The sequence below is a fragment of the Canis aureus genome, chromosome 26, assembly GCF_053574225.1.
Source record: "Canis aureus isolate CA01 chromosome 26, VMU_Caureus_v.1.0, whole genome shotgun sequence".
Taxonomy (NCBI): Eukaryota; Metazoa; Chordata; class Mammalia; order Carnivora; family Canidae; genus Canis; species Canis aureus.
The window spans coordinates 19422404-19436167 of record NC_135636.1 but is presented as its reverse complement, the minus strand read 5'-3'; the positions used below and the strand labels follow the sequence as shown (position 1 = coordinate 19436167).

The 13764-nt window shown below is 37.4% G+C and overlaps 1 protein-coding gene across 2 annotated transcripts in view; it reads left to right on the top strand.

Annotated features, from left to right (window-relative positions):
• PLCB1 (phospholipase C beta 1) overlaps positions 1–13764 on the top strand; it is a 673888-nt gene that overhangs the window by 34945 nt on the left and 625179 nt on the right. The window lies entirely within an intron of this gene.

The window sequence follows — 13764 nt, the reverse complement described above, 5'->3', positions numbered from 1 at the left end:
GACTTTCCCTGTATCATGTTTCACTTTTACTTATGTGTTGGAGTTATTTATAGAAGAAATATATTAGGCAACTTTTGCTGTGTAGCAAACCACCTCAAAACTTAGTGCCTGAAAACAACAGCTATTTATTTAGATCATCGCTGTATGGGCTGATAAATTGGTGTGTGCTCACGTGATCATTTTTCTGGCTGCCCCCCCCCCCCCCCAGCATCTGCAGTTGGCCCTGGGGTCGTTGTACGGCTCTGTTGATCAGGGGCTGCCCTCTCCTGTGTGAGGCTAGGCTGACTTGAATCTGGCCCATCTCCTCGTTCTCCCACAGGCTAGCCCAGCTCGGTGGATTGGCAAAGTTCTGAGAGAGGACGGAAGTTGCCAGGCCTTAGAATCAAAATGGCCATATTGGCACTCCTGCCATATTTTATATGCCAAATCAAATCATTCATGGGGTGGGGAAATGGATGCCAATTCTTAATAACAAGGTCTGCAAAGTCACATTGCAAAGGGCATGGATATGCATAAGGGAATGATTTGTAGTTGCTTTTGCAATTAAATACAGAAAAGGGATTGTTTCCTCAAACTATAGAAGGTTCTGTCTGTAATAGTGAAGTGTCTCCATGGGGCAGAACTGACCAATGTCTTCCTCACCCTCCCGAAGTATCCAGGCAATGCTAAATATCTTAGCCAGGCAACTGTGTTAATTATGGAACACAGCACATGAGATGGGGTGGGGGAGTCTTCTCTCCAGACCCTCAACTTTAGGGTCCTTGATGTTCTGAGAGGAAAAGATCCTTTGTGAGGTGTTGGGGACAGTAGAGTCACATTCTGATCCAGGATGCACTTGGGCAGCACCCTCTTAGCAACTGCCTTTCCAACAAAAAAGTGTTTTCGCAGGTGTTGAGGATGAGGCTGGCTGGCTTATGGCACTTGCAACTCTTCCTCTAGGCTAGAGTTTGCTGGTGTCACTCTCTCACTTTGTGTGTGTGTGTGTGTGTTTTCCTTTTTCTCTTCTTAAATACTTTTGCAGTGATTTTTCTATGCCTGATATAGTCTATTTTTCTTTCTTTTTCTTCTTCTTTTTTTTTTTTTTAAAGTAGTCCTATGTTGAGAACATGGAAATAATTCAAAATCTGTAAGAACATGGCAAAAGTGGAAATTAAAACTCGGAATTCTTCACTGTAGGAAAATGATCATGGGGAACTTTCCATAGTAGAGAGGTGGAAATCACTGAAACTTTCTTCTAGTCTGGCCATAGTGTGCATTTTTCTGGGATGAGAAACACATGGGTTTGACCGAGGGAGTGTTCCGTAGGTTTTGTCAATGAAGCATGGGAATGGATCAGTCCTTACTCTGAGCTCATCTTTTTTTAAGCTGAGTGTGCTCTGGGAAGATGCAGGCATCAGCGTATTTATATCCGACTGCGCCAACAGAGCATGCAGTGAGAGGAAAGGAAGGCCCTTATCTGGTGAATGTATATTGGGTGGGGAGTCACTGAGGTTAAAATATTCAGTGCATTGCCATCTCTTACTTTGTAGAATTAGTGTGTGACCTTCATAATTGTTCTTTTGTGAGACATTCTGTGTATGATCATGGACTCTGATCTCCGACTCCCGGAGTCTGGAACCTGGTTTGAACACTGTGTCTCTCAGGAGGTCACGTAAACACCCTGAGCTTTTGTTCCTTCTGCTAACTGGGGATAATACATCTCCTTAATAAGAATCTTGTGGGCATCAAATGAGATCACATATATGAAACACTTGGCGCAGCTGAGATAGTGAGTGCTCCATGCCTGCTAGCTATTTTTCATAGCATTTGGCAAATTTAAATGCTTATATATTGTGTGAATTGTTGAACTATGAGAGGTGTTCAGGTACTTCCAGTTCATGTTTTAAAAATCTTTCTGTACCCAATTTGATTGAAAAGTTGGGATGCCCAAGGAATGCTAGTGTCTCAGGTTGCAGATGCATTTCTGAGTTAAGTATAGGTTGGGGGACTCTTGAAAAATTAGTATATCCATGGGACTCCATGAGTTTGGGAGTACAGATCTAGATGCTGGAACTCGGCAAGGACATGGAGCCTGTGACCTATGTCAGTGAACCTTAGGAATGGAAGACTGAAGGGGAGAAAACAATTGGTCACCCAACACAAGGTTCTGGACAATCTTGTTGGTTCTACCTGCCTGGTTGGCTCTGTTAAAATGAGGCTAAATCCTCTACTTTTTGAAAACAGGAGCCCTGTCTGATTTTCCTTCATGTCTCTGGCAGCTTTCAGCAAGGCATCTTTTATTCAAACAATGGTGGTAAGTCTCCATTCAAGATGACCTGAGCAATCAGTTAGAGGGACACTGATTGTCACTCTACTATGTTGCCCCCAGATTTCCTGAGAATCCTGGGCACTCATCCCTTTGGAATGTCAATAATGTGTTCGTCCTTACTGTATCTAAGAACTCTATTTAGCTGGGATGCCCACTCAAATTAAATAAATTATTCTTAAAAAAAATAAAATAAAAAAATAAATTATTCTTCTTTAAAGACAGATAGAAAAATCTTACCAATCCTGGGGAAAAATGGCATTTTTTTTTTTCCTGAGAGGATCTCAATGCTTAACGTAGCTTGGACATTTACAGAACACATATGATAAACTCTATTTAAAAACAGAGATAAGAAGGGGGGAAGCATATGAGAGTATAACTTTGCAGTAAATCACAGTTTCATTCAAATGTAAGTGGGAAAATTGGAATAGGAAATAATGCCATTTGCAGATTTATTTTAAATCCTATTTAAGTCTTTAGTCTTGCAAAGTCTGGGTGGAAAAAAAAGAGTGTAATTGCTTAGAACTTCTTAGGAAAACAAATCGATACATCAGTAGGAAATAGGCAATGCAGTGGGCATTATTCTGGTTTCTGCTTTCTGACCTGGAGGAAACATATTATATTAAAAGGGTATGCTAGGTACATAAAAGCAAGGTGATCTTTAATCTCTGACTTTATATAAACAAAGAAATAATTAATAAAAAGGATTTATTTCAAGAAAGAAAAAAAAAAAAGAGGCCTGTATCTGTTAGGCTGAAATTGCCATAATTATAAGTCAAAAATGGTCAAACAGGACAGTTTCCCATAGCTTTAACTCTACAATCATTCGGAAAGAGCAAGTGTTACTTTTGCTAAATTGGCTTTTTCGTGATGACAGTGTAGAACCTGACAATAATGCAGCAAATATGAGTTAACTTCCTCTATTATTAATGGATGCAATTTTATTCTAATACATTGGTTTTTTAATGGATATAGTTTTATTCTACTACGTTGCGTATATGGTATGACTTTTCATAAATAACAGGAGAGAATATGCTACTTTTAAAACTGTACAGGCTTCTCATATTGAATTGTATGCATTTCTTTTTGAATTGTGTGCATTTAATTGAGTGCAAGTATAACTTTTGCTTAAGAGGTCAGCTTCAAATTCAAGTCTGGGAAAAATACATTTGGAATGAATTTCCTATATATTTATCATTTTGTTTGCTCACGAGTTATGTTCTTTTTTATTTTTTCTTGTGTAAGAGACAGACCAATTTAGGTTGTTTCTTTTATAGCAGACTCTGAAACCCACCTGCCTGGGTTTGAATCCCAGCCCTCTACCTTGTGAACTGTGTGACTGTGAGCAAGTGACTTACCCTCTCTGTAAAACAGTTTATACATATATAAAAAGACAATAATAATTGCATTTCCTTGAAAGGTTGTCATGAGGAGTACATGAATTGATTGAATATGTTTCGACTAGTACTTATCATGTTGGAAGCATGATGTTTATTATTACTATTTTTCATTGTAGTCTTTTTTAAAAAGATTTTATTTATTTATTCATGAGAGATACAGACAGAGAGAGAGGCAGAGACAAATGCAGAGGGAGAAGGAGGCTCCCCACAGGGAGCCCTATGTGGGACTCGATCCCAGGATCTCTGGATCATGCCCTGAGCCAAAGGCAGAGGCTCAACTGCTGAGCCACCCAGGGGTCCCTCATTGTAGTCTTCTTTTTATAATTTGTGTACATGAGTTGTCTGGAGAATGATTACTTGTCCTTCCAAGTGAGAAGCTCTACCAATTCTCCAGTTGTGCCAGAAATTCATCTCTGGGGAGTGCCACTTTGTCAATATGAAGTCCATACAAGCCAGATGGACTTGCAGGGTGGGGCTTCCTTAACCAGTTTACATTTAGCGAAGACTGCTTGGTGGGAATAAACTGCCTCCCGCTTGGCTGGGAACTATTCCACCTGCTGTTACCTTTTGTAGGTTCTAGTGTACTTTCTTTCCGGGTGATTTCTTTCCCACAACAGAACCATTCTAAACCACAGTAAGTGACAGTTGCACTTAAATGTGCATTCTGTTATTAATTCATTTGTTTGCCACGGTGTTACTGAGCACCTACTAAATGTCAGGCATTTTTCTAGACAACATACAACTTCCTTGATGCATAGTAAGTATAAGGGTGGGAGTGATGATGTAGGTACTCAAGAAAGACATCCTTGGAAAGCAGAGATTGAAAGGAGCTGGGGGACCAGCCATGTGGCTATCTGCAGGAAGAATATTCTAGACAAATGAATTAATAAGTGTGGAGGTGTGTTATGTCTGGGATAGTTCGATGAACAGGAAAGAAGTAATTTGGCTAGAGCAGAGTAAATGGGGGACTGGGCCAATAATAGGAGACAAGGTCAGAGAGGTCACTGTAAGGCAAAGGCAAATTATGTTGAGTTTTCTAGACCATTTTAAGGTCTTTGGCTTTTCTCTGAATGAAATCTGAAGCCATTTGAAGGTTTTAAACAAAGGAATGATGTAAGTAACTTGTGTTTCCAAAAAGGATCATTCTGACTTAGGATCTAGAGAAGAGGGCAGAGATTTGTTTCTCCCTGCTCTTCCACAACAAGTGCAACTATACATCCTGGAAGTAATGCAAGCAGCAAAGAGTGTAGAACTCTGAAAGTCACTAAGAGAAAGGTAAACTAATTTGTTGTCAGGACTAGAGGAACAAAGAGCACAGTGGCACGGCATCTTATGTTCCCCCCAAATAACAAACAACCCAGGCCCAGCATTACATGACCCCTGACCTAGAAACAGAAGGTGGCCTTCCTTTCATGGATCTAATGGGAGCCCTTCCACTGGCACCAGGGCAGCCTGACTCCACTGCAAGGGGATCAATTAGGATCTCAGCTAATAATAAGTGGCCACGAAAAATGCTCTCCTTCCTCAAGCAGGCCTGAAATCTCTTGCCACCAAGAGATACAATGTGGGGATGGCCGGGTGGCACTGGCAAAAGAGAGCCTACCACAAGCAGCATGGTCTGGGAAGCCATTTGTCCCTATGAGCGTGAGACTTCCCTCCCTTACCCAGACACTGGGGACCAGGACTGAAGAAATCCCATCTGCTTCCTCAGGCACAAGGATCTCTTGGAGCCCCAGCAGCATCAGATAAACCAAGCACACCAAAATAACACAGTAAAAGCTCTGAAAATTAAACTGTCATTGGAACTACAGCCCACAAAAGTACACCAGGACCCACATGGTAAACTAAGCAGGGTGATTGCTGCTAAAATAAAATATTTAAATAGGATTCAGTCTTCTTAAATAATAGACAAAACATCCAGGATACAATTGAAATTGCCCATCATACCAAGAGCCAGGGAAATCACAATTTGAGTGAGAAAAGGCCATCTACTGACGTCAACACTGAGATAAATCAGACCTTGGAAATACCTGACAAGGGTTTTAAAGTAACCATCATAAAAATACTTCAATAATCAATTGAAAATTCTTTTAAAACCAATGCAAAAATAGAAAACCTCAGCAGATAAAGAGAAGTTTTAAAAAAGAACCAAATGGAAGTGATAAAACTGAAAAAATGCAATGGCCAAAAAGTACATATTTTAATAATAGTCACATGCATATATTGTAGTAGCCAGAGCAAGTACTATGAAAAAAACTATATAGACCCACATAAAGATGGAATCCTAAAGTGTAAAGTAACTCCCAAAAAGGCAAAAAAAAGGAAAATAAAGGAGTAAGAACCAGAGTAAACAAATAGAAAACATTTAATAAGATGGCAGAGTAAAGCTCTAACATAGGAATAATTCTCTTAAAGATAATAGCATAGAAAACCCAGAAACAGACCTAAAGAAATATGCCCAATTGATTTTTGACAAAGACAAAAAATTAGTTTCATGAAGGAAAAGATAATCTTTTAACCAAAGTGATGCTGGAGAAATTGGACATCCATAGGAAAGAAAGAAAGAAAGAAAGAAAGAAAGAAAGAAAGAAAGACAGAAAGAAGAAAGAAAGAAAGAAAGAAAGAAAGGTAAAATCTTTAAAAAAGAATGAACAAAAAAATAAAAAAAGAATGAATATAAATGAATTATGGGCATAAAATATAAAACCATACAATATTTATTTATTTATTTATTTATTTATTTATTTATTTATTTATTTATTTACCTCTTTATTTATTTTTATTTTTTAAAGATTTTATTTATTTATTCATGAGAGGCACAGAGCGAGAGAGAGGAAGGCAGAGACACAGGCAGAGGGAGAAGCAGGCTCCATGTAGGGAGCCTGACGTGGGACTCGATCCCAGGTCTCCAGGATCACGCCCTGGGCTGAAGGCAGGCGCTAAACCACTGAGCCATCCAGGCTGCCCAAAACCATACAACTTTTAGAAGAAAAAAAAAACAAACAAACAAAAAAAAAACACAGGGAAATCTTGGGATCTAGGACCAGGCAGAGTTTTTTCCACTTGACACCAAAACATAATACATAAAAAGAAAAGTTGAGTCTTTTTAGAATTAAAATCTTGTACTCTGTGAAAAACTCTGAGACAAGAATGAGAAGACTAACTATAGACTGGGAGAAAGTATTTGCATACCACAGATGTGACAAAGGACTTGTATTTAGAATATACAAAGAACTTGAAACTCAGTAGTAGAAAAACAAACTAAGCAATCCAATTAGAAAATGGGCAAAAGACATATGCAATCCACCAAAGAGGATATACAGATGGCACATAAGCATATGAAAAGATGTTCCACATCATTAGCCATTAGGAAAATGCAAATTAAAATCCCAGTAAGATATCACTCCATACCTATCAGAATGACTGAAATGAAAATAGTGACATTACCAAATGCTAGCACTGGGTGCAGTCTGGATCACTCTTGGATCACTGGGAATGTAAAATGGTACAGAACTCTAGAATAGATTTTGGCAATTTCTTATAAAACTTAGCATGTAACTATCATGTGAGGTGGCAATGTTTTGAGCATTTATTTCAGAAAAATGAAAATGTAGGCTCACACAGAGATCCTGTATACAAATGTCCATAGAAGCTTTATTCGCAATAGCCAAAAAACTGAAAACAACCCAGATGTCCTTCAGTGGGTGAAGGAGTAAATAAATGGTGGTATATCTATATCATGGAATGATACTGAGCAATGAAAAAGAATGAACTACTGGTATACTCAACAACCTAGATAATCTTCAGTATGCCAAGTGAAAAAAAGCCAATCCTAAAGATTATATATTGTATAATTCCACTTATATAAGTGTTTTGAAATGATAAAATGATAGAAATGGGTAACATATTTGTGGTTTGTAGGTATTAGACATGGGTATAGGGAAGGAGGGAATTTAGTGTGGTTATAAAAGGGTAACATAAGGAACCTTTGTGGATATTGTTCTGTGTCTTGACTATGGTGATTGGATAAGTAACCTACACATGATAAAACTGTATAGAGTTAAATGCACACACACATATACGTACACATACATAAATGGATACAAGTAAAACTGGGGAAACCTGAATAAGATCAATGGATAGTATCGATGTCAATATCCTGGTTGTGATATTTGTACTGTATTTTGAGACATATTACCATTAGAGGATACTAGGATCTTTCTGTATTATTTCTATAATTATCTCAATAAAAATTTCAATGAAGTAATAGGACCACTCAAATTAGCACCTGACGATTCTTAGTAATATCCTTGATCCCAGAACATTTCTAAATAAAAACGATAGAGTCTACCTTTAATAGAAGTTTTTTCATAATGCAATATTATCACTACACCTTTCTCAATAATTAGTATCATATTCATAGGAAAATAACTCCTGGTTATTTCCAGGAAGTTAAATAACTTCCTGGAAATAACCATCTGGTGGTTCTGGGTGGCTGGGTGGCTCTGGGTGGCTCTGTGGTTGAGCATTTGCCTTTGGCTCAGGTCGTGACACTAGAGTCCTGGAATCAAGTCCCACATCTGGCTCACCACTTCTCCCTCTGCCTCTCTCTCTGTGTCTCTCATGAATAAATAAATAAATAAAATCTTTTAAAAAAGTAATAATTTCATACAAATGTGCAAATGACAGATTTAACTCTTTGGGGGGATGTTTGCATTTCAGAAAAAGAGTAATGTTGGGGCGCCTGGGTGGCACAGTCAATTGAGTGACTGACTCTTGGTTTCAGCTCAGGTTGTGATCTCAGGATGGTGAGTCAGCTCTGCATTCAGTGCAGAGTCTTCTTGAGATTTTGTCTCCCTTTTTCTCTGCCCCTCCTCCATGTACTCTCACTCTCTCTCTCTCATAAATAAATATTTTTTTTAAAGAAAAAGAATGATGTTAATCCAAATAAATATGACTGCTGTGAGAGAGGATTCTGGACAATATGGCTTTAAGGTTTGTGTTCCTACTCTGGGCTGCTACATCCTTCTATAAAATACAGGGACAGAGATTAGCAAGGCCAACCTCTGCTTATGAAGACTGCCATGCAGTGCTCATGTATTATTTTTATTATCTTCATTATGCTTATGAGTTTATTTTATCCCTAATAAGAAGATGAGTTCAGGATACAATTTTTGGCAAGTACAAAGTGTTATGTAAATACATATTCCCAGGACTGTATCAGAAACTGGATGGTTTGGTTGAATTTGGAAATTGAGGTTGAGTATTAAGCCCAAAGTGAGAAGTACAGGACTGTATGATAGACTTTCTGAAATCAAAAGTCCAGCTCATTTTAAAAAAAATTGTTTGTCAATTCTCCTCTATTCCAAATGAAGTAGCTCATTGAGGTAGCTCACAGAATATATGGCACCCAGGAAAACAATAAATGGGGCTATAAATCTCTAACTGGTGAAATGGGATTGATTAAATCATGGTACTTGAAAGCATTGTAGCCCCAAAACTCATGCTATAGGTGAATCCTTAGTGCCATAGAAAAATGTTTATGATAAATTAAATTTGAAAAAGAGACTTTCATTTTGCATTTTGTATATGTATCAACAATGTGTGTGTGTGTGTGTGTGTGTGTGTGTGTCTGTATAAAAACAAGAAAAAAATAAGACTAGAAGAAACTAGTCAGTTTGGGCTACTGTAACAAGAATCCCATAGGTGTAAACACAGGCATTTTTTCCTATAGCTCTGGATCCTGGCAGTCTGAAATCAGAGTGCTAGCATGGTTGGGTTGTTGGTGAAGGCTCTCTTCCTTGGTTTAGGACTATCTTCTTGTGTCCTCATATGGCAGAGGAAGAAAGGAAGGATAAGCAATCTCTCTCCTGTCTCTTCTTATAAGGTTCCACCCTCATAACCTAATTACCTTCCAGTGGCCCCATCTCTGAACACCATCATATTAGTGACTAAGTTTTCCACATGTGAATTTGGGGGGGGACACAATCAGTCCATAGCAATGTATTGAAATGCTAGCAGTGCTTTGCTCTGGGTGTTGGTGTTTCACATGCATGAAATATATTTTCTTTCTTATGCCATTCTGTATATTTAGATTTTTTTTGTCATGACTTTATATTATTTTTGAAGTCAGAAGATAATACAGTAAGTGTTCATTTTTAAGGAAGAGATAAGTTAGAACTAAGAGAAAATGAGACTATGAGAAAACAACAACAACAAGAAACTAGAAGTAGAGCATTGAAAGGCTTGCCTAATTACTCAAAGAGATTTAGTTTGGCTCTGGGTTTCCTATCTGGACATAGGAAGATTCTCAGTGTTGATTAGAGAAAACAGACCAGCTGTTCAGAAGTCTCATGGCTATAATAACTACTAATATATCTACTATTGATACTGACACCTAAGAGATTTCTCCAGTGTGTCCACAGTGTCCCTGTATAGAAGACCATGCCATCTCTTCTTTCAGTGAGTGATGACCACACTGACATCTCGATAAGACATAGAAGCAATAGTATTCACAGAGTTTGTCTCATATCATTCTGAACCATAGGTCAAACTAGCAGTTCTGGAGAAATAAACTAGCAGTTCTGGAGAAACAAACTATGTCAACCAGGTGTGCAATAGCTATACAGTGTCTGGGGTGGAGGACTAGTGGTCCCAGATCTCCCTTCCTGCTAACTATGCCTCTTTGTAACTTCATTCTGTAGATCCTGCCATCAGAAGGCGGAGACTCTTTCCTCACCCTTTGGATTTGGGCTGCCATTGTGACTTTCTTTGTCCAATAGGAAGTTATGAGTGATAAGTGTTTGTTACCTGAACCTAGCCCTGAAGAAGTTTTTGTGCTCCTGCTTCATCCTCTGTCAAGAGAACAAGCTTAGGCTAGCCTAATAGGAGATAATAGACCACCTGGAGCAGAGATGAGTCATGTTAGACCATACCTCTTTCCCTTGCCTTGCTAGTTGATCAGATATGTATAATGGAGACACGCTGAGTTCAGCTGAGGCTGGTCCAGATCAGCAGATCCATTGATCTGAACCATACATCATCAGCAAAGTTAAATGTTTATTACATGCCATTGACGTTTTGTAGTTGTTTGTTACATAGCATTATTGTGGTGACAGATTACAGCTATATCTGGCTTCATCTATTGTAGAGAAGGATATGAACTATATAGCCTTTAGGGTTCCAGTTCTCATTCTTCATTTAACTAGATATGTGACTTTCAGTAAATATTTTAAGCCTCCCTGAGCAGTGTATGTAAAATGGAAACAAAACACAAATGATTTTTTAACTCAAAATTGCTAGATAGAAATGAAATGTTTATAAAAGTTTAGTTGCGGGGATCCCTGGGTAGCTCAGCAGTTTGGCGCCTGCCTTTAGCCCGGGCGTGGTCCTGGAGTCCCGGGATCGAGTCCTGCATTGGGCTCCCTGCATGGAGCCTGCTTCTCCCTCTGCCTGTGTCTTTGCCCCTCACTCTCTCTCTGTCTCTCATGAATAAATAAATTTAAAAATCTTAAAAAAAAAAAGTTTAGTTGCTGTGAAGTACAAGTTCAGGTTATTTAAAACACTCTTCTCTACAATGATATATCATGTTTAATTTTTTTCCAATCCAATTGATCTTTTAGATACTACATAAAACAAACATATAAAGAACACTTTAAGGCCCTGCCAATCTGCTAAATTAATCCAGGCATGTCTTGATAGCCCAATATCAAATTTGAAATTAACTGCAGAAGAAAATTTCAGATTCTATAAATATAGCCTACAGAAGGGGCCTTTAAATAAAATAAAGCAAAACAAGCTTCGCCTTACTCAAGGCAACTTTTTAATGCAGAATGTCAGATATGACTGTCACTATCCAGGCACATCAGGGTGTGAACTCGCATAGCATCCTTGAAGTAAAATTTGCATGCTTTAATCGGGTAATGGCATGTGCAAAGAGGTAATTAATTATAAATTGGTCCTATTTAAATGCATTTGCACCTTTTGTTTCACAGCCCACAGTTCCCTGTATGATTTTAAAATATAGAAAAGAATTTCTCAAATTAAATCTCATCAACATTCAGAGTTGTTTTATTTGCAGTCACAGAGATAAAAGTTGACTCTTGATATCTTTAACTAGTTTATTATTAGAATAACCAAAAATATTACTCTTTTGTCTTTATCTTTCCAAGAAAGGAAAACGGTTTTCTTGGTTTGACTGTAAATTACATTCTTTGCATATATTACCTTGAAAATTCTGAATATTTCTAGTTTTAATATAATATCTTTTTTGGTGATAAAAATATTTAATTATAGAACTTGAGGTAATAAAGAGATTATAAATGAATAAAATAAAATAAATTTTTTCCAGATACCTTCACCCAGAAACACACACTGTTAACCTTAAAAGAATACAATTTCAGGTACCAGTCTATGCATCTATCCATGTAGAAAGATAATGCATAAATAGGAATACTTTTGGAACAACTGGAACATTTCATGCGTGCTAATTCAATGAACATTTCAGATTTAATTTTGCTTGAAATTAAGCATAAAAAAATAAACCGAATGTATTCTGAAAGCCTGAACTCCAGATAACAGCTTCACTATAGGATATGTTGTTGCTAAAGGATCCCTCTAAAGCTAAGAAAAAAATAGTGTTTATAAAAAACTTGAAGTTCAACTTATTAATTATGTAACTAAAATTTTGCCCTTTAACTATATTTAATTCTTGGTATGAAAGATGAATAAATTAGATTATGTATACTTTTTTCTCACTTTACTATCTCATCCCCTAAATGCATTAGTTATAATATTATTTTTACGTTTTTCAAGCTTCTACCATGCCATGATACTCTATGGTAATTATTCCTGAAACAATTCCTGGAGGTCTCTCTTTTTTTTTTTTTTAAGAGTTTATTTATTTATTTGAGAGAGAGGGAGAGAGAGCACATGCACAAGTGGGGGAAAGCAGAGAGTGAGAGGGAGAAACAGACTCCCCACTGAGCAGGGAGCCAAATGTGGCCTCCCTTGGGCCCTGAGATCATGACCTGAGCAAAGGCAACTGAGCCACTCAGGTGCCCTCTGAAATTCTTTAAAACTAATTCTATCAGAAAAACCAACAAATCCAATTAAAATGGGAAATACAGTGCTTAGTTGTGAAAAAGGAAACCCAAAGCCATTCTTAATAGTAGAAATGCAAATTATAACCATATTGAGTTTCCATTTCTTACCTATCAGATTGTCAACCATCTAAAAGTCTGCCAACATCTTCTTAAGGTGAGGCTGTGGGGAAATAGGCCTTAAGCATTTCTGGGAAAAGGAAAGTTAAGCATCACTCTTATGGAAGGTTATTTAGTAATATTTACCAGAACTGTAAATGCATTTTTATCTTTTGAGTCCTTAATTCTCTTCGGGGTGTTTATCTTTTTTTTCTATCTTTTTATCTGTGCATGTACAAAATGATATTTGTACAAAGTTATTTGTTTCAGAGTTGCTTATAAAGGCTACCTTGGAAACAACTTCAGTGTCCATCAATAGGGGACTGGTTGAATAAATCACAGAACATAGCCTCAGTGAAATGTTTTGCAGCTAAGCTGAAGCAGGGAAAAAGGGAGAGGAAGAATACATCTTTGTACTGATATAGAAAGATCTCTAAGATATGCTGATCAGTAAAATATTCATGTCTCAAAAATGTGTAATAAAGAGTTAGTGAATGAGTAGAGAGTTGTTGTATTTGCATATAGACAAATATGGATGATGTTAATGAAAGTGTTTACCTGGAAGAGAGGGGGGTACTGGTAGACTCTAGCTCCTTGAGTTATTTTATTTATCAGTGACCATTACTCATTACAAAAGGAAAATTAAAGCTTTAATTAAATGGATTCCATTCTCAACAGTACTTCTTTTGTCTCAGACTTTCCATTTGTGACTTCTTTAATTGGATTCACTTTTCGGTTATTTGGTTAGCTGGATTTTGTCCTCCAGCTAATTTAAAAGTGGGATTCACAAGTATCCTATGTCCTAAATTGCTGCATGAATGAGAATATTTGTCCATCACAATTTTGTTGGTGAATCCTT